This window comes from Ranitomeya variabilis, chromosome 5 (assembly GCF_051348905.1).
Source record: "Ranitomeya variabilis isolate aRanVar5 chromosome 5, aRanVar5.hap1, whole genome shotgun sequence".
Classification (NCBI taxonomy): domain Eukaryota; kingdom Metazoa; phylum Chordata; class Amphibia; order Anura; family Dendrobatidae; genus Ranitomeya; species Ranitomeya variabilis.
In genome coordinates, this window is record NC_135236.1 from 33,846,850 (window position 1) to 33,869,464 (window position 22,615).

Genomic DNA, 22,615 nt, shown 5'->3' on the forward strand with positions numbered 1-22,615 from the left:
GGCTTGATGTGACCTGACAATGCAAAGATGACATTAACTCCAATACAATCACCAACTTTCCACTGCACCAAGGCAAGTGAGAAGAGCAAGGCTAAGCATCAGAATTGGTGCATCTTATTTCTGGAGTGGATGAGAGCTAATGTTTTTAGTCTTGGATGGGGCCAATATCCATGGCCCCTTCCTAACCTATAAATAATCAGCCCACAGCGGTCTGCATAGCCTTTGCTGGTTGCTAATTTTAGGGGGCCATACTTTTTTGGGGGGAGTCCCAGCATTTTAATAACTAGGAGATACTAAGTATACAGCTGAGAGTTGATATTAATAGCCTGGGGAGCTCCATGGGTAATATTGCCCTCCCAGGCTATAAAAATCTGCCCCCAGCTGTCTGCTTTCCCTCTGCTGATTAGTAAATGTTGAGGGATCCCATGCCATTTTTTTCAGAAAATAAATTATTTACTTAAAAAAATACATGTACAGTAAGCTACACAAGCACTGTAGTAATTACCGTATATACTCGAGTATAAGCCGAGATTTTCAGCCCAAATTTTTGGGCTGAAAGTGCCCCCTCGGCTTATACTCGAGTCACGGTCGGCGGGTGAGGGGGAGAGGGCACCCGAGGCATACTTACCTAGTCCCGGCGATCCTGACGCTCCCCCTGCCCGTCCCACGGTCTCCGGGTGCAGCAGCTCTTCCCCTGTTCAGCGGTCACGTGGGACCGCTCATTAGAGAAATGAATAGGCTGCTCCACCTCCCATAGGGGTGGAGCCGCATAATTCATTTCTCTAATCAGCGGTGCCGGTGACCGCTGACAGAGGAAGAGGCTGCGGCACCGAAGACCAGCTGTCCGGGGGAAGGAGCGGGACGCCGGGAGCAGGTAAGTATTACATATTCACCTGTCCGCGTTCCACACGCCGGGCGCCGCGCCATCTTCCCGGCGTCTCTTTGCACTGACTGTGCAGGTCAGAGGGCGCGATGACGCATATAGTGTGCGCGCCGCCCTCTGCCTGATCAGTCAGTGCAGAGAGATGCCGGGACGGGACGTGAGGAGCTGCAAGCAAGAGAGGTGAGTATGTGTTTTATTATTTTTATTGCAGCAGCAGCAATGGGGCAATAATGGTGCAGAGCACTATATGGCACAGCTATGGGGCAATAATGGTGCAAAGCACTGTATGGCACAGCTATGGGGCAATAATGGTGCAGAGCACTATATGGCACAGCTATGGGGCAATAATGGTGCAGAGCACTATATGGCACAGCTATGGGGCAATAATGGTGCAGAGCACTGTATGGCACAGCTATGGGGCAATAATGGTGCAGAGCACTATATGGCACAGCTATGGGGCAATAATGGTGCAGAGCACTATATGGCACAGCTATGGGGCAATAATGGTGCAGAGCACTGTATAGCACAGCTATGGGGCAATAATGGTGCAGAGCACTATATGGCACAGCTATGGGGCAATAATGGTGCAGAGCACTATATGGCACAGCTATGGGGCAATAATGGTGCAGAGCACTATATGGCACAGCTATGGGGCAATAATGGTGCAGAGCACTATATGGCACAGCTATGGGGCAATAATGGACGGTGCAGAGCACTATATGGCACAGCTATGGGGCAATAATGGTGCAGAGCACTATATGGCACAGCTATGGGGCAATAATGGACGGTGCAGAGCACTGCATGGCACAGCTATGGGGCAATAATGGTGCAGAGCACTATATGGCACAGCTATGGGGCAATAATGGTGCAGAGCACTATATGGCACAGCTATGGGGCAATAATGGTGCAGAGCACTATATGGCACAGCTATGGGGCAATAATGGTGCAGAGCACTGTATGGCACAGCTATGGGGCAATAATGGACGGTGCAGAGCACTATATGGCACAGCTATGGTGCAATAATGGATGGTGCAGAGCACTATATGGCACAGCTATGGGGCAATAATGGTGCAGAGCACTATATGGCACAGCTATGGGGCAATAATGGACGGTGCAGAGCACTATATGGCACAGCTATGGGGCAATAATGGACGGTGCAGAGCACTATATGGCACAGCTATGGGGCAATAATGGTGCAGAGCACTGTATGGCACAGCTATGGGGCAATAATGGTGCAGAGCACTATATGGCACAGCTATGGGGCAATTATGAACGGTGCAGAGCACTATATGGCACAGCTATGGGGCCATAATGAACGGTATGGAGCATCTATTTTTATTTTTGAAATTCACCGGTAGCTGCTGCATTTTCCACCCTAGGCTTATACTCGAGTCAATAAGTTTTCCCAGTTTTTTGTGGCAAAATTAGGGGGTCGGCTTATACTCGAGTATATACGGTATATATGTCACTGACATCTTTTTATCTACCTATATATGTGTATATATCTATTCTATTTTGTCGGGTTACGTTGTGATTTTACTGTACGGGGCTGCTGAATTATTGGGTTTTCAAGGACATTGGTGTGTAAAAATCGGACGGCACTCCCATGGTCCGATTTTTTTTTACCACACCCATTGACTTGCATTAGCCAGTCTCATCTGAGATACGAGGAAAATCACAGCATGCTGGGCTTTTTGTTCTCAGTCTGAATGCAGCTGAAAAAAAATCAGGGAATCATAGATTAACATTGGTCAGAGTGCAATCCAATATGTTATCAGATTGCCCTTGACCATTTTCCTCGCAGACGAGTATGAGCTCTCAGAATGTTAATCCCATGTTCTCATCTTTCCACTTCCACCACCATTTAATTATCTGTTTGATTTGACATAACCCTTAAAATTAAACAGCATCTTCAAGACATAAAATTAATCTTTACTGTTTCTAGGTCCCACTCTCAAGTTGTAGTAACAGCTGCACCATTGGATTTCGGAAGACTGCTTTGCAAGGGAAACCATTATGTTGCTATGCCTGTGTCACGTGTTTACATGGAGAGATCTCAAATCAGACAGGTGATGTTCCATTGCAGTGAAACTGTATTTCAAGTTTAGGGATGAGTGAAACTAAACTGTGAAGTTTGAGGTTCGTACCAGACACTTTGTGTCCAGTACAATCACTGATTTTTTACTGGATGTCTGGTTTACTGTCTGGCTTCAGCTGCCTAATAAAGTTTGCTGATAGGCTGCAGCACAGCCAATCAACAAGCTTTTAGGCTGTGGGCACTTCCTGAGCCATCACAGACATGCCAAGTACGGACATGGCTGGATTGTCAAGTGCAGGAGGTGACCCAGCCTGTTTAGATGTCAGATCAAGTGTGTCACCACAATTCTGCTCTCTTTAGCATAGGTATAGGATGCAGTTAGAGAGAGGGACAGTGCTAGTACACTTTGTCACAAATCTGTGCTTACTCTGCACTTGACTCATTTGGAGTACTGTGCCATAAGCCGCTGTGTGTACTCTGCACCCCCGCCTCTGGGAGTACTGTGCCAAGAGCCACTGTGTGTACTCTGCACCCCCTGTCTGTGGGAGCACTGTGCCATAAGCCACTGTGTGCACTCTGCAGCCCCCTGCCTGTGGGAGCACTGTGCCATAAGCCGCTGTGTGTACTCTGCACCCCCAGCCTGTGGGAGTACTGGGCCAAGAGTTGCTGTGTGTACTCTGCACCCCCCGTCTGTGGGAGCACTGTGCCATAAGCCGCTGTGTGTACTCTGCACCCCCAGCCTGTGGGAGTACTGTGCCAAGAGTTGCTGTGTGTACTCTGCACCCCCCTGTCTGTGGGAGCACTGTGCCATAAGCCACTGTGTGCACTCTGCAGCCATGTCTGTACGAGCAATGTGCCTAAAAAAATAATTCTACTCTGCAGTTGTCTCTGTGCCATTTGTGGGCTAAACAAATAATTTAACTGTACTGCAGTGTCTATACAAGTAGTGTGTGTGTAAAAGTTAGTTTTACTCTGCCGCTGTTTTCTCTGAGTAATGTGAGTAAAAAATAAATGTACTCTTCAGAGTTTTTTTGCTAGTAGCGTGTGTTAAAAAATATTGTACTCTTCAGCGGCTTTTTGTTAGTAGTGTGTCTAAAAAATAAGTGTACTCTGTAGTGTTTTACTGCAAGTAGTGTCTAAAAATAGCTGTGCCTGCTTAATGATCATTGAATTGGCCGCATTGCTACCAGTGCTGATTACCGGGAGGCCACCCAGAAGGATCCCACAACAACGTACATCATTACTTCCGTCACTGAAATGCAATAAAAAAATACGTAAATACAAGAGAACGCTGGTAGAGAAACTACTGTTGGCTTTTTCACCTGACAGCGGGGCCTAAGAGAAAGAACAAGAGAGAGGTTGAGAGGGAAGTTGCTAACACAACTGGGGCACTGCCAGCAACACCGAAGGCATTGTTAGCATGGTCTAAATGTGGCAAAAGGTTATGAGCATGCCGCAGCATACAGTACCAACATGTCAACATAAAGGAAAAAATTGCACATAGAGAACCAAAATGAAGTAAAAATTGTATTTATTAGCAAAACATTTAAAACATTGTTTAAATTACAATAAGGGTGCAGAGCAAACAGGCAATGAAAATCACCAATAGAGTGGAACCACAGGTCCGAGGTATAGACATAAATCCAAGGTACCCTTCGAAAACATAGATAGTTCACAAGTAGTGCTGAGCATTCTGATACCGCAAGTATCGGGTATCGGCCGATACTTGCGGTATCGGAATTCCGATACCAAGATCCGATACTTTTGTGGTATCGGAAATCGGAATCGGAAGTTCCAAGTGTATGGTTCCCAGGGTCTGAAGGAGAGGAAACTCTCCTTCAGGCCCTGGGATCCATATCCATGTAAAAAATAAAGAATTAAAATAAAAAATAGGGATATACTCACCCTCTGACGCACCCTGGTAGTAACCGGCAGCCTGCTTTGCTTAAAATGATCGCGTTCAGCACCTTCCATGACGTTACAGCTTCTGATTGGTCGCGTGCCGCTCATGTGACCGCCACGCGACCAATCACAAGCCGTGACGTCATTCTCAGGTCCTAAATTCCTAATTCTAGGAATTTAGGACCTGAAAATGACGTCACGGCTTGTGATTGGTCGCCTGGTGGTCACATGAGCGGCACGCGACCAATCAGAAGCCGTGACGTCATGGAAGGCCCTAAACGCGCTAATTTTAAGCAAAGAAGGCTGCCGGTTAACAGCGGTGAGGTGCAGGGGCCTCCGGAGAGGTGAGTATATCAATATTTTTTATTTTAATTCTTTATTTTACACATTAATATGGATCCCAGGGCCTGAAGGAGAGTTTCTCTCCTTCAGACACTGGGAACCATCAGGATACCTTCCGATACTTGGTGTCCCATTGACTTGTATTGGTATCGGGTATCGGTATCAGCGATATCCGATACTTTTCGGGTATCGGCCGATACTATCTGATACCGATACTTTCAAGTATCGGACGGTATCGCTCAACACTATTCACAAGTATATCCAGTGAATCATTGAAGCAAACAAAGAGGATCTAAATTGAATCAGCAATAAAGGGAACTTGGGAGTAAGGAAAAAAATGGTTACCTCAGACCTGTGGTGCCATAGCCCCTACGTGCTTTTAAGCTTTGTGCCATTTTTCGGGGAAGTATCCCCATGTCATAGGGTCCATATTAACTGGAAGCAAAGTTACAACAACATGGTTAGTGAGTACCTGTCCACACGTCTCCACGTATTATATGATGAGTTTGACCCATTTAACTTTTGCGTCTTCAAGTTGGACTCACAGCCTGAGATTGCACTTTATGGCTTGGAGGTGTTGGCCTGCCCTGTGGCAAGTGTGCTGTCGAAATGTTTGTTTAGCGGGGCAGGGAGTGTGATCACACAATGGCACATCAGTCTGTCCACATCCAATGTGGGGATGCTAATATTCCATAAATTAACCAGGCATGGATCCCACAGGACTAGTTCATACCTAGCTGCACACATCTACAGGTGCTTCTCACAAAATTAGAATATCATCAAAAAGTTAATTTATTTCAGTTCTTTAATTCAAAAGTGAAACTCATATATTATATAGAGTCATAACACATAGTGATCAATTTCACGTGTTTATTTCTGTTAATGTTGATGATTATGGCTTACAGCCAATGAAAACCCAAAAGTCATTATCTCAGTAAATTAGAATAATTAACAAAAACACCTGCAAAGGCTTCCTAAGCATTTATAAAGGTCCCTTAGTCTGTTTCAGTAAGCTCCACAACTATGGGCAAGACTGCTGACTTGACAGATGTCCAGAAGGCGGCATTGACACACTCCACAAGGAGGGTAAGCCACAAAAGGTCATTGCTAAAGAAGCTGGCTGTTCACACAGTGCTGTATCCAAGTATATTAATGGAAAGTTGAGTGAAGGATAAAATGTGGTACAAAAAGGTGCACAAGCAACCTGGATAACCACAGCCTTGAAAGGATTTTTAAGAAAAAGCCATTCAAAAATTTGGGGGAGATTCACAAGGAGTGAACTGCTGCTTGAGTCATTGCTCCAAGAGCCACCACACACAGACGTGTCCAGGACATGGGCTACAAGTGTCACATTCCTTGTGACAAGCCACTCATGACTCATAGACAATGCCAGAAGCGTCTTACCTGGGCAAAGGAGAAAAAGAAATGGACTGTTTTCAGTGGTCCAAGGTGTAGTTTTCAGGTGAAAGTAAATCTTGCATTTAATTTGGAAATCAAGGTCCCAGAGTCTGGAGGAAGAGTGGAGAGGCCACAATCCAAGCTGCTTTAGGTCTAGTGTGAAGTCTCCACAATCAGTGATGGTTTGGGGAGCCATGTCATCTGATGGTGTAGGTCCACTGTGTTTTATCAAGACCAACATCAGCGCAGCCGTCTACCTGGACATTTTAGAGCACTTCATGCTTCCCTCTGCCGACAAGCTTTCTGGAGATGGAAATGTCATTCTCCAGCAGGACTTGGCCCCTGTCCACACGGCCAAAAGTACCAATACCAGATTTAAAAACAACAGTATCACTGGGCTTGATTGGCAGCAAACTCGCCTGACCTTAACCCCATAGAGAATCTATGGGGTATTGTCAAGAGGAAGATGAGAGACACAAGACCCAAGAATGCAGACAAACTGAAGGCTGCTATCAAAGCAACCTAGGCTTCCTTAACACCTCAGCAGTGTCACAGGCTGATCGCCTCCATGCCACGCCGCATTGATGCAGTAATTTATGCAAAAGGAGCTCCGACCAAGTATTGAGTGCATTTACTGAACATACATTTCAGTAGGCCAACATTTCGGATTTTAAAATCATTTTTCAAGCTGGTGTTATAAAGTATTCTTATTTACTGAGATAATGACTTTTGGGTTTTCATTGGTTGTAAGCCTCTTGGTTGTAGCTTGTTAGTTTATTTTGGGTTCCTTCTATATTCTTTGTCAGTTCCCTAATCCCCCTCCCTCCAAAAAAAAACAAAGATTTTTTTTTCAACAAATAAAAAACAACAGTGTTGGATTACTCCTCCCTTATCTCTTCTACCTTCATGTCCATGTCCACCTTCCCCTCCACTTGGACCTGTTCCTCCTGGTTCAATATTGTTATTTTTTATTTCTGCTCTGCTTAGCGTATTAACAGGATTCAGCTGTAGTGTAGTTTTGCAAAAACTCTCTCTTTGTTTTTCATGCCACTGGGCATACTCCAACATTTTTCTAATCTGCAGCCATGTCAGTGAGAGTCATGTGCGTCAAAACAATTTTTTCTACTAATATGCACCATGTCTTCGACAGTATTGTGCATCAATTTACATTTTTCTTCTCCACCCTGAGATAGTACTCTGAGTATAAACACATTTTTCTAATAGTATGCACTCATGTCTTTGATAGTACTATGCCAATTAGTCACTGTGTGTACTCTGCATCAATATCTGTGGGAGTGGTGCTATACCAAAACTCTCTATGTTTACTTTTCTACCCCGCATGTGGGAGGGCTATTTCAAAAATAATCTGTGTACTCTGCAGCAATGTCTGCCCCAGTAGTGTGAACAAAAAATATTTTACATTGTAGCCTTCTTTTTTTGGTGGAAAATTTATTCTGTTATGCAGGCGTCTATTTCATATTTGTGGAACGACAACATTATTTTATTGTACCACTTTTTCTTTGAGTAGTGCGTCTACATCTTTTTTTACTCTGAAGCCACCACATTCCCATTGGTAGGACAAAAAAATTATATAATTTTATCGCTTTATTTATACAAGTAGTGTGTATAAAAATGTTCTACTCTGCAGCAATCTTTTCATGAGTAATGTTTCTAAACAAATGTCCTACTACGCAGCCATCTTTTTGTGAGTAATGTTTCTAAACAAATGTTCTACTATGCTGCCGTCTCTTTCCTATTTGTAGACTGAAAAAGTATTTCATTCTACCTCTGTGTCTATACGAATAATGTGTCTAAAAAGTTTTTCTCTTTGCATCCGTCTCTTTCCCATTAGAGGGCCAAAAAGTCTGTATGTGTAATGTGGCAAAAAGCCTCTGTTTCAACTTTGCAAAAAAGCCTCTGGGAGAACGGTTTCAAAAAGCCTCTGTTTATACTGTATCAATCAACATCTGTTTGTACTGTACCAAAATGGCGACCGTATCAGATGGTGGAGCTGGATTTTGCGACGTACTAATTAAGAGTTTCCACATTTCTGCTATGATAACCATCCCTTCTGAGGTGGTGCCAGTGCTTCAGCTGCTTTGATGACTTCATCCTCCTCTTCCTTGTGCTTCCACTGAGCCCCGTTGTAAGGTGAGGATGGCATCAGTAGTGTGTCTACCAGAGCGCATGTCACAAGGAGACTAGGTGGGTAAGAGCTAATAACCCGGGCCCCTGCAATTTCCCTCAGACTAGGGAAATCCTGACTGACCCTCTACCTAGAGTTTACACTGATGGTGTGCATGTCTAGTCCTCGACCCTCGCCCTGTCTCCTGTTTCAACCCGAGGCTGAAATCACCGACCACCACCCAGTGAAAAGATCATACACCAATACCCACAGTTAGCACAGACAAGGATAACGGAAAATATACACCACGCCGCAGTCACTCAGGAATACACTATAAATGCAAAGGGCAAAATAAATACAAATATAGGAAGGAGTAAATAAGACAAAGGGAAATACACCACCAGCAACGATACTCCAACTACTAGCTCACCACTCCAGACTGAGATAACAACGCACAAGACAGAAGCTATAATCGGCGACGCCCAATGTTCAGGAGAACTATTTAAAGGCAATGGGCATGGCCCAGCTTCCAATCCGAGCATCAGGTAAATTAACCCCAGACCAGCTAGATAAAATCTAGCCGACGCCAATGAGCACATAGTGGTCAAAAGTGGAATTACCGCTGTCTGTCGAACGACCTGGTCTGAACAGCGTCCGACATGACAATACCCCGCCTTCTATGAGGGACCCCAGGGCCCTCACGGCTTATAGGACCCGGCTTGTCCGGATGGCGGCGGTGAAAAAACCTGACCAGCCGATCCGCATGAATGTCCGAGGCTGGTACCCAGGACCTCTCCTCAGGCCCATAACCACGCCAGTGTACCAAGTACTGTAAAGTGCGGCGCACTACACGAGAGTCAACCACCTTGGAGACTTCAAATTCCAAATTACCATCCACCAAGACTGGAGGTGGTATAGGCGCCGCGTCCACAGAACCCACCACCTTCTTTAAAAGAGACCTGTGGAACACGTTTTGTATCTTATACACCGTAGGAAGATCCAATCGGTACGCTACTGGGTTAATGACAGCGGCGACCCTAAATGGACCAATAAACCGTGGACCCAATTTAAGGGATGGTATTTTGAGTCTTATGTTCTTTGTGGATAACCACACCCAGTCATCCACACTCAGGTCCGGACCTGGCACACGCCTACTGTCAGCCACATGTTTGTACCTAGCACCCACACTCAACAAGCGCTGTTTAACTCTCCTCCAGACTGATGACAATTGTGCTCCTAACTGGTCTTCCTCCGGAACGCCGGAAGAGTCCCTCTGATTCAAAGTACAAAATTGAGGATGTAGCCCGTAAACACAAAAAAACGGAGACTCCCCAGACGACTCCTGGCGGTGATTATTGATGGCAAACTCAGCCAAAGGAAGAAAGGTAGACCACTCCTCCTGGTTATCAGAGACAAAGCAGCGTAAGTATTGTTCCAAATTTTGGTTCATACGCTCAGTCTGACCATTTGACTGAGGATGAAACGCCGAAGAATGAGACAACTTGATCCCCAGCCGTGAGCAAAATGCTTTCCAAAATTTTGAAACAAACTGAGTACCCCTATCAGACACGATGTCAGATGGAACCCCATGAAGTCTGACCACCTCCTGCACAAATACCTGAGCCAGAGTCTTAGCGTTAGGCAACGAAGGCAAAGACACAAAGTGCGATATTTTTGAAAACTGATCAACAATCACCAAGATGACCGTGTTCCCAGCTGAGGAGGGCAAATCAGTGATGAAATCCATGGAGATTTCCATCCATGGCTTACTAGGTACCTCAAGAGGAAGTAGTGTGCCAACAGGACGGGAGCGGGGCGTCTTAGCCCTAGCGCACGTGGTACAAGCTGACAAGTATCAGACCACGTCCTGTCGGATCTTGGGCCACCAAAACCGATGTGACACCAACTCCAAGGTACCTCTAACCCCTGGATGGCCAGCCAGGACAGCATCATGATGCTCCGCCAAAACCTTTAAGCGGAGATGAAGCAGTACAAAAGATTTGTTGATGGGAAGCTCAGATGGCACCTCCTCCTGAGCCTCGGCAATCTCAGCCTCAACCTCGGTAGTGAGAGCCGAAACCACAACACCCTTTTGGAGGATGGGTACTGGATCTTCCCGAGGTTCTCCCCCCGGAAAACACCTGGACAGAGCATCCGCTTTAGTGTTTTTAGACCCGGGTCTGTAAGAGACAACAAAATTTAACCGCGTGAAAAACAATGCCCAGCGAGCCTGCCTGGGGGACAGACGCTTGGCTGACTCCAAATACAGCAGATTCTTATGATCGGTAATAACAGTAACCTGATGTACTGACCCCTCCAAGAAGTGTCGCCATTCCTCAAAGGCCAACTTGATTGCCAACAACTCCCTGTTGCCGATATCGTAGTTACGTTCGGCGGACGACAGTTTCTTGGAGAAATAGGCGCATGGACACAAATCACTCAAAGATGAGCCTTGTGATAGTACCGCCCCCACACCAACCTCAGACGCATCGACTTCCACAACAAAAGGTTTTGATACGTCTGGCTGCACAAGAATGGGGGCTAAAACAAAACTGTTCTTAAGAAATTCAAATGCGCGCACATCAGCCTCAGGCCAAACGGAGAAATTGGTACCCTTTTTTGTCATGTCAGTTAGCGGTTTAGCAATGATGGAAAAATCCTTGATAAATTTCCTATAGTAGTTAGAAAACCCAAGGAACCGCTGAAGTGCTTTCAGGTTATCAGGCTGCTCCCAATGCAGCACCGCTTGCACCTTAGCGGCGTCCATTTTAAAACCAGAAGCAGACACAATATAACCCAAGAAAGGCAACTCTTGAACAGAAAATACACATTTCTCAAGTTTAGCATACAGCTTATTCTCTCTGAGAAGCTGTAACACCTGCCTGATATGATCTAAATGAGTATCACGGTCGCAAGAATATATGAGAATGTCATCTAGGTACACGATAACGAATTTCCCCAAAACATGCGAAAACACATCATTAATGAAATGTTGGAACACTGCAGGTGCGTTAGTCAACCCAAATGGCATCACCAAATTTTCAAAATGACCCTCAGGGGGTATTAAAAGCCGTCTTCCACTCATTACCTTGACAGACTCTTATGAGGTTGTACGCCCCCCTGAGGTCAAGCTTGGTAAACCACTTAGCACTTGCCACCTGGTTGAACAAATCTGGTATTAGTGGCATAGGGTATGGATCACGAACCGTAATCTGGTTCAATTCCCTGAAATCCAAACACGGGCGTAATCCGCCATCTTTCTTCTTCACGAAGTAGAACCCTGCTGCCACAGGCGAGGATGAAGACCTGATGTGCCCTTTGCTCAAACTTTCAGCATTGTAATCCTTTAATGCTTGTCTCTCCGGACCGGAGATGTTAAACATCCTTGCTTTAGGCAATTTGGCCCCTGGTTTAAACCTGGTAGTACAGTCATAGGGGCGATGTGGCGGCAACTCTGAACAACCCTTCTCAGAGAACACATCCACAAAATCCAGAAGTGACTCCGGAACGTTTGAAGTCACAGCAGACACACGTGGCCAGGCAATTCTCCTGGCAGAATTTGCTCCACTGAATTATGGCCTTAGTTTTCCAGTCAATTACCGGGTTGTGCATAGACAACCATGGAAAACCCAAAACCACCTAAGCAGGAAGATTCCTGAGCACCTTACATGTAACCTGCTCGGAATGTAGAACCCCAATGTGGAGTTTCACCTCAGCCACAAATTCAGTAATCTCCCCCTGTGAGAGAGGAGCAGCATTGATGGTGACCACGCGGATAGGATGAGGCAGTTTTTCAATCCTAAAACCTGCTGTGCGCGCAAACTCCTCATCTGTTGTGAATTAGACTTTTTTGGCTCCCTCTAGTGGTTACTAGTGATATGACTCTGGGATTTCGCTTGGATCTTCCGGTTTCGTTTGCCATTCACAACGTGTTCCATAGGTCTTTGTTACGACGCTACGTTGTGCCTGTGGTTCCTTCTGCTGAGCCTCCTGCTCCGGTGTTGGTTGAGGGCGAGTTGGAGTACGTGGTGGAGAAGATCTTGGATTCTCGTCTCTCCAGGCGGAGGCTTCAGTATTTGGTCAAGTGGAAGGGTTATGGTCAGGAGGATAATTCCTGGGTGGTTGCCTCTGATGTGCATGCGGCCGATTTGGTTCGTGCCTTTCACGCTGCTCATCCTGATCGCCCTGGTGGTCTTGGTGAGGGTTCGGTGACCCCTCCTTAAGGGGGGGTACTGTTGTGAATTAGACTTTTTTGGCTCCCTCTAGTGGTTACTAGTGATATGACTCTGGGATTTCCTTCCCTCTGTTTGCACCCAGCTGGGTCGTTACTTCAGGGGTGTTGCTATATAAACCTCCTGGAACCTTAATCCAGTGCCTGGCATCGGTGTTATCAGACACATTCTGTTTGCTCCTGCTTGCTGGTCCTGGTTCGTGCTAAATTAAGCTAAGTCTTGCTTCTTTGTTTTTTGGGTTATTTGTTTGCTATCATTTTTGTCCAGCTTGTACTAATTGTGATTCCTGATCTTGCTGGAAGCTCTAGGGGGCTGGTGTTCTCCCCCCAGGGCCGTTAGATGGTTCGGGGGTTCTTGAATTTCCAGTGTGGATATTTTTGATAGGATTTTTTGCTGACCATATAAGTTATCTTTCTATATTCTGCTATTAGCTAGTGGGCCTCTCTTTGCTAAATTCCTAGCTCATTCTTATGTTTGTCTTTTCCTCTTACCTCACCGTTATTATTTGTGGGGGGCTTCTATCCAACTTTTTGGGGTATTTCCTCTGGAGGCAAGAAAGGTCTTTATTTTCCCTTCTAGGGGTAGTTAGCTCTCCGGCTGGCGCAAGACGTCTAGGATCAACGTAGGAACGTTCCCCGGCTGCTGGTATTTGTGGTGCTAGGATTAGTTATATGGTCAGCCCAGTTACCACTGCCCTATGAGCTGGTTTTCTGTATTTAGTGACTTAGCATTATTCCTGAGACCCTCTGCCATTGGGGTCATAACACTCATCAATGAGATTTGTGGCTGAACCACTATCCACAAAAACAGTAATTGGCAGCTCACTGCCAGCGATAAAAACCTTAGCAGGGAGCATGCATTGAGAAACCACCATGGAGGATATACATAAGCTCAGATTGGTCTCCTCCACACCCTCTGAGCTTAGAAGATTTCCGCCGTTGCGTTTTTCTTAGACAGTAGAGGACAGATGTTAATAAAATGACCAGTCTTACCACAGTAAAAACAGGCTCCCTGCTTCCTGAGCTCGGGGGCTCGATGCTTCACATGTGACACCCCTGCGATTTGCATAGGCTCCGTGGGCTCACCTGCAGCAACCACATGTGAACCTAAACCCTCTCCCATAGGCGGTGTCTCATGCTCCCCCTGACGCAAACGGCGATCAATGCGGACAACCAGACTCATAGTGGAATCTAGAGAAGTAGGAGTCTCGTACATCAGAAGGGCTTTTTTAACCCTTCCAGAAACCCCATGAGTAAGCTGACTCCACAGCGCTGGATCATTCCACTGTGCATCGATCGCCCAGCGATGAAATTCAGAACAGTAATCCTCTGCAACTTGCTCCCCCTGGCGAATAGTGTGTATCTTAGATTCTGCTAGAGCCATTCTGTCTGGCTCATCGTAAATGTTTCCAAGAAAGGAAAAAAAACTCTCCACAGAGTCAAATGCAGCAGAATCAGATGGCAAAGAAAACGCCCATGCTTGGGGATTCCCGCTTAACAATGACAACACCAGGCCCACACGCTGAGCCTCATTACCTGAGGAGATCGGGCGCATACGGAAATATAGTTTGCAAGCTTCACGAAAAAAAAAAAATTTACTGCATTCCCCAGCAAATTTTTCAGGCAAAGGAAACTTAGGCTCAGCAACTCTACCTGTCGCTCCAGCTTGCACATTAGATACTGCTAGTCCCTGTTGCTGCACTGCCCCCCTCAACTCAGTGACCTGTAGGGACAGCGGCTCCAACTGGCGGGTTATGGAAGTCATGGGATCCATGACAAAACAAAAAAAAAGGAAACCCCTTTTTTTTTCTTTTTTTTTGTTTTAAAGGCCGATTATAATGTCACGAGGAGACTAGGTGGGTAAGAGCTAATAACCCGGGCCCCTGCAATTTCCCTCAGACTAGGGAAATCCTGACTGACCCTCTACCTAGAGTTTACACTGATGGTGTGCATGTCTAGGCCTCGACCCTCGCCCTGTCTCCTGTTTCAACCCTAGGCTGAAACGACCGCACATCACCCAGTGAAAAGATCATACACCAATACCCACAGTTAGCACAGACAAGGATAATGGAAAATATACACCTTGCCGCAGTCACTCAGGAATACACTATAAATGCGCAGGCAAAATAAATACAAATATAGGAAGGAGTAAATAAGACAAAGGGAAATACACCACCAGCAACGATACTCCAACTACTAGCTCACCACTCCAGACCGAGATAACAGCGCACAAGACAGAAGCTATAATCGGCGACGCCTAATGTTCAGGAGAACTATTTAAAGGCAATGGGCATGGCCCAGCTTCCAATCCGAGCATCAGGTAAATTAACCCCGGACCAGCTAGATAAAATCTAGCCGACGCCAATGAGCACATAGTGGTCAAAAGCGGAATTACCGCTGTCTGTCGAACGACCTGGTTTGAACAGCGTCCGACATGGCAGCGCACTTGTGTTACCACATTTTCAAACCTCGCTCTAGTGACAGAAGTAAGGATAGCACATTGAGCTTGTAATGGGGATTCAGCAGGGTGACCAACCAGTAATCAGCACTTTTAACAATCCAGGAAACTCAGCGGTCAGTACATAGGCACCAGGATACCCAGAGTCAACAACAAGCTGTTCTCTGTGGGAGGTGAATTGTCTAGGTCCTCTGTGTTGTCTGTATCCTTAATATTCCGCCAGCTATGCTCCATTTATGCCCGTGAGCTAGTTTGAGTGCCACCCTGCCATGGACACAGTTGTTTCTCATCCTACGCCTCGGGCCATGTTCACACATTCAGTATTTAGTCAGTATTTCACTTAAGAATTTGTAAGGAAAAACCAAAGGTGAAAAATGCAGAAGTCGTGCACATGTTTCTATTATACTTTTTTCTGATTGATCCACTCCATATTATGACTTACAAATTTTGATGTGAAATACTAATCAATTACTGAATGTGTGAACGTTGCCTTATACTCTTACTACCTCCTCCTGATCATGCAAAACCATCCCCTGGCTGGAGATTTGTGTACCTGGCTGCTGTCGGTACAGGAACCCATCCTCCAAGGTATGTGTGGACGCCTAGCCTGGTAATGGTGTGAATGGTCCTTGTTCCTCCTCCTTTTCTTCCTCCTTTGCCACCACCTCATCCATCATCGCATGAAGCTTTGCCTTTCTAGGAGGCATAGCAGTGGGTTTGCAAGGCTGAAGTCACACTAAACGTATAAAAATAATTCTGATTCTCACTGCCGAGAGTTGCACGAGTGTTCTCCATATGGTCATCCATGTGTAATGCGTTTGCAATGCGATGATGCAATACTTTCTAAGCCATTTATCCATATGATATCCATATGGCTTTACATTTCTCACATAGTTTTCCAATGTACCTCCCCAGTAAATTAACTGACTCGATGGTCTGAAATGAATAAATGAATAAAAACCTAATCAATAAGGCCATACATAGGGTCCAGAAGAAGCTTAGTCCGCAAATCTTTCAGACAGACACCCTGTAGGTATTTTGTTTGTCCTGGTTTGTGAAAAACATATTTGATAGGCTTAGCTTAAACACAACTGAGAGGGTTCTTTTACATTGGGTCTTGTTGATCCGAGGAGGCGGAGACGAAGGTGGGTACCTCCGCTTTTGAGGCGACGGCTCACTAATGGACATTTCCACCGACTGTATGGTTCTCTATGCAGCCACTCAGGCAAGTTTTATCACAACTGTTGGTGGCAATGTGACATGGGCTAGCATTCAAGGACAGAAAGATGCGCAAATGTATTTTGGCAGAGGAGAGTCTTTTAATTACAGTACGGTATGTACTCATCCTATATTTGTTGGCTACTGAATGTAATGGTCATTTTGAAACACGTTCCACCCATATGTTATCTCAAAATATTGTGTGATCGTTTATGGCATCTTTACTTCAACTACATCTAAAAATGTTGTTATTGGCACTTCTTGATGTAATTCAAACTGAACTGTTCCTGAGGATGTAATAGTGATGTTTATTGTTGATCCAGTGTTTAGATTTCTATCTTGCTTACTTTTATGATGGACTACACTGTTTATGTTATGCGTGCTGATTTTTTTTTCAGATTTTTACCTTTTTTTAAAATGTTTCTATCCACCTGTCTCTCCTGTGCGGCGCTTCATTTGAAGTTTCTTTTATTCGGAAATTTAACATATAAGCCATTTGTATGTTCCACTTGAACCGAAATCTGGTCCTGCATTTAGAATTCAGTTATGCCCGAGCCCAAACAAGAAGAATGTGTGCAGATAGCCTGTGGCTTTGAGCAAACATGCCAGTTCCCCAACGACATAGGATCCTTGGATGATAAGCACATCCGTGTTCGTAAGTCACCAAACTCAGGGTTCCAATGTTACAATTATAAGCTATTTTTTCCTGTAGCGCTGTTTGCCCTGGTCGACAGCACATACAGGTTTATAATTGTCGATATTGGGGCCTATGGAACAACTGGAGACCCCAGAGTTTGCAATTCTTCATAATGGGTTGGCGACTGCGAAAAAATGATTTGTCCATCCCATCCCCATGTGTTCTACCTGGTTCACGTTTGAAAGTGGTTCCTTATGTAATGTTTGCTGATGAGGCATTTCAATTGATCTGCAATGTAGTGAGGCCATATCCACAGAGACGCGTGAACCACCAGCGGCAAATTTTTAATTATCGGTTATCACACGCAAGACAATTGGAGGAGTGCACCTTTGGAATCCTATGTTCAAAATGGAAGGTCCTGATGTCAGCCATCCAATTAAATGAAGCTAATGTGAATGCGATCATTAAGGCCTTTGTGGTCCTTCACACTTTCACGAGGATCCATGAATGCCCAACAAATGATGCTGATGAGGGACAATATGGGAATAATGGCAGACCTAGAACACATGTTGCCAATCCATGTTGTCAGCCCTCTGGCCTTAGCCCCTGCTCCCAGATGCCTGTTTTCACCTTCCTGACCAGGCTAATTTTTTCAATTCTGATCACTCTCAATTTTGAGGTCATAACTCTGGAACGCTCCACTGGATCCAACTATTTCTGAAGCTGTTTTTTCGTGACATATTGTACTTTATTATAATGGTAAAATTTATTTGATATGACTTACGTTTAATTGTGAAAAAATGGAAATTTGGGAAAAATTTTGAAAATTTTGCAATTGTCTTATTTTAATTCATATGCACTTAAATCAGAGAGCCATATCACATGAAATCAGTTAACAAATAACATTTCCCTTATGTGTATTTTACCTCAGCAACATTTTTGAAATGTCATTTTTTTATTGTTAGGAAGTCATAAGGTTAAAAGTTGACCAGTGATTTCTCATTTTTACAACAAAATTTACAAAATCTTTTTTGGGGGGGAATAACTCAAATTTGAGGTGACTTTCAGGGGCCTATATGACAGAAAATACCTAAAAGTGACAACATTCTAAAAATTGAACTCCTCATGGTACTCAAAACAACATTCAAGAAGTTTATTAACCTTTCAGGTGCTTCACAGGAATTAATGTAATGTGGAAGAAAAAAATAAACAAACATTTTCCTTTCGAAACAATTTTTTTATTTTCATAAGGGTAACTGGAGAAATTGCACCATATAATTTGTTGTGCAATTTCTCATGAGCACGCCTATACCTCATATATGGGGGAAAACCACTGTTTGGGCGCACGGCAGGGCTCAGAAGGGAAGGAGGGCCATTTGACTTTTTGAATGTAAAATTTGCTGGAATAATTAGCGGTTGACATGTCACATTTGGAGAGCCCCTGATGTGCCTATACAGTAGAAATCCTCCATAAGTAACACCATTTTGGAAACTAGACCCCTCAGGAAACTTATCTAGATGTGTAGCGCATACCTTGAACCCCCCGATGTTTCACAGAAGTTTATAACGTTGAGCCATGAAAATAAAAAAGTCACATTTTTCCCACAAAAATGTTTTTTAACCCAAAATGTTGTATTTTCACAAGGGTAACAGGAGAATGTATACCCCAACATAGTGGGCATTGCTGCAGGGTATCAGCTGTGACATAGAGCTGACACCCACAACCGGTCGCCGCGGTGCTCAGCTAGAGGCCACGTGATCACCAAGCCATACATATACTGCTGTTTGTGGGAATGCAGCTCCAGGAAAGCAGTATATGTAAGGAAAGGGTTATAGTGCGGGACATTTTCACAAATTATTTTGTATCACAAGGGGGATATACTTCTTGGCAAGACAATGCTGTGTCTAGTTATAATTAGAGTTGAGTGAATGTTTCAATGTTTGGTTCATATTACATCGCTGGCGATTATTGTTTTTGCAAAATTTGCTGAACACAGCGGAATGCCATTGGAGTCAATGGGAATGGAAATGACCGAATATGTTCGGAACCGATCATCAAACATAAATTCGACAATAAAAGGGTACGAATATGGCAAATTCAGATTCAGCGTTATTTCCGAACATATTCACTCAACTCTAATGATAATATCCTTAATTTACTTACTGTAATTTCCGAAAACAACTGATTATGACCAAAATGTATAATTCCAATTTATGTCCAAAAATAAACCTGTATATCTGTAGCATAGAGTATATATTTGGAAAAACATAAATCACACATTTAATTAACATTTTTATTTATAAAAACTGTAATTTGTATTAAAACAGGTATATTAAAATTGTATGGCAACTTAGAAAAATCGTCAATGTACTGTATGCATTAAAGATCCAGAATCCAGTACAAACTTATTACCTTCACCCACAAAGCACTCCATGGCTCAGCACCACCCTACATCTCCTCTCTCGTCTCAATCTGTGACACTACCCATGCTCTCCGTTCTGCTAATGACCTGAGGTTAGCATCCTCAATAATCAGAACCTCCCACTCCTGTCTCCAAGACTTTTCACGTGCTGCGCCAATTCTTTGTAATGCACTTCCCAGGTTAATAATGATTAATTCCCAATCCCCACAGTTTTAAGCGTGCCCTAAAAGCGCATTTGTTCAGATTGTCCTATTGCCTCAACGCATTAACCTAACTATCCCTGTGTGGCCCATTCAAAATATTTTCAACAACCAGGTTCCTCGCATCATGTTCTCCCACACTTTATGCATTTAATAGACCTCTGTGTCTGTACTGTTACATACTTAGGCAGTTAACTAGGGTTGAGCGAAACGGGTCGGCAATTTTCAGAAGTCGCCGACTTTTGGCAAAGTCGGGTTTCATGAAACCCGACCCGACCCCTGTGTGGGGTTGGCCATGAGGTCGGCGATCTTCTGAATCTGGAATCGGAATTCCGATACCGATTCCCGATATGTTTAAGATATTGGGAATTGGTATCGGAATTCAGATTTAAGTGTAAAATAAAGAATTAAAATAAAAAATATCGCTATACTTACACTCTGACGGGCCCTGGTACTAACCGGGAACCTTCCTTCCTTAGAATCAGCCTTCCAAGACCTTGCGGTGACGTCACGGTGACGTCGCGGCTTGTGATTGGTCGCGCGGCCCCCATGTGACCGCTCGCGCGACCAATCACAAGCCGCGACGTCACCGTGACGTCACCGAAGGCCCTGGAAGGGCTGATTCTTAGGAAGGAAGGCTGTCGGAAAGAAGCAGGGCATGTCCGAGGGTGAGTATATACCTAATAGGAATATACTCACCCTCGGCTTCGTTCCGGCAGCCTTCCTTCCTAAGAATCAGCCCTTCCAGGGCCTTCGGTGACGTCACGTTGACGTCGCGGCTTGTGATTGGTCGCGCGAGCGGTCACATGGGGGCCGCGCGACCAATCACAAGCCGCGACGTCCCCGCGACGTCACCGCAAGGTCTTGGAAGGCTGATTCTAAGGAAGGAAGGTTCCCGGTTAGTACCAGGGCCCGTCAGAGGGTAAGTATAGCGATATTTTTTATTTTAATTCTTTATTTTACACTTAAATATGGATCCCAGGGCCTGAAGGAGAGTTTCCGCTCCTTCAGACCCTGGGAACCATTGGAAACCCAATGCACTGCATTGGGTTTCGAGTTTCGGCCGACCCCGACCCCGACTTTTTTATAGGATCGGCCGATTTCACTCGACCCAACTTTTGAAAAAGTCGGGTTTCGTGAAACCCGACCCGATCCTATAAAAGTAAAGGTCGCTCAACCCTACAGTTAACTGGTTCATGCAGCTTTACATGAACACCCGATTCTTACACTATGGCTGGTCCGAATAGCTAAAGCAATTGTTACCATTCACCTCTCGTGTCTCCCCTTTATCTCATAGATTTTAAGCTTGCGAGCAGGGCCCTCATTCTTCTTGGTATCTGTTTTGATATTTGTGTTTATTGTTATGCTGTAATGTCTATCATTTCCACAACAGGAGGGAAATAAAAAAGAGGAAAAAACCTCCACTATTCTAGAAAAAACACAACAGAAAAACAGGCAAAGGTGCTTACCTGTCTAGGCCTCAAATCAAATGCACTCTCATGGTGCAGTGGGCCCCAAGTAAAGATGGCGACTACACAGGTGTGGTAATACCAAATGAGACAGCCAGCCTACAATCAGGGATTGGCCGCTGGGCACACCAGTGCAAATAATAATCTGCAGCAATGTTCACACAGAGTATGCACAGCAACTGGATCCTAGCCTATTAGTAACGCCATGTGGCGGGCTGACCAGTGCTAACTGTAATGCGTCCCGTGTGATGTCTATCATTTGTACAAATCCCCTCTAAAATGTAAAGTACTGCGGAATATGTCGGCGCTATAGAAATAAAATTATTATTATTATTATTATTATTAAAGAAACAAACAAGGAGATTACATCGGAATATTCTATTTTTTACAAATTATGGTAGAAAGGTGGAAATGATGGCGCCAACACAGCATGACTTATTTGTTGATTTTGGTCCCTACATTATTGGGCCCCCGATAGGTTGATGAGGTTGGATTCTGACACAAGGAAGTGCCCTGTTGTGGGACATGGTATTGGCCACTTGGTTAAGGGTAACCAAACTCACATGGATTTTTGTTTGCCATTTGGCTAAACCCCCAAGAATGGCCATGTTGAACATACCCATGCTGAGAACACTTTCCAACAGTGGGTATGTTCAAGTGGCCATATTGGGCAGGTGCAGCTTGTGGTGCTTGTGGCTGGAGGTGTTTGCTGTGGATGAGGTGGTGGGATCCGTGGTGGAGCTGGTTCTGGGAGTACTATGGGCTGTTTATCATGGCTTCCAGGCATGTGTAGGTGGATGTTGGTGGACATCTGCCATCTTTCAAGGAAGTTCAAAACCGGCCTTGGATTGTTAGGTGATATGCATGAATCAATGACAATTTGTAAGGCACCTCTAGCATGCAGCCTCACCTCACGGGGAATTGTGCGCAAATACTGAGCAAGACTACAACCATAGGCCTTCTCACCATCATTGTTAACTGTGCACAATAGGTATTCCAAAACACCAATGTCTAGTTAGCGCCTAATACCGATGGTGGGGCACTTCTTCCTGTGATGGCCCTGGTGTGGTATGGCTGCAGCCTGTGGTGAGGTATCCAGGGGAAGTGTAGAACTGCTGATACGTCTATGTTCATCCTCATCTTGATTGGCCTCATGTCCTGCCAAAGGACGTGGTGGTGGTGGTTGCTGTTCTGTTGCTGATGGTGCAAAAGAAGTTCCAGGCTCCTCTTCAACTTCGCCAACAGGGTCAAAGTTCCCCACGGCATCTCTTTCATGTATATTGGATTCAGT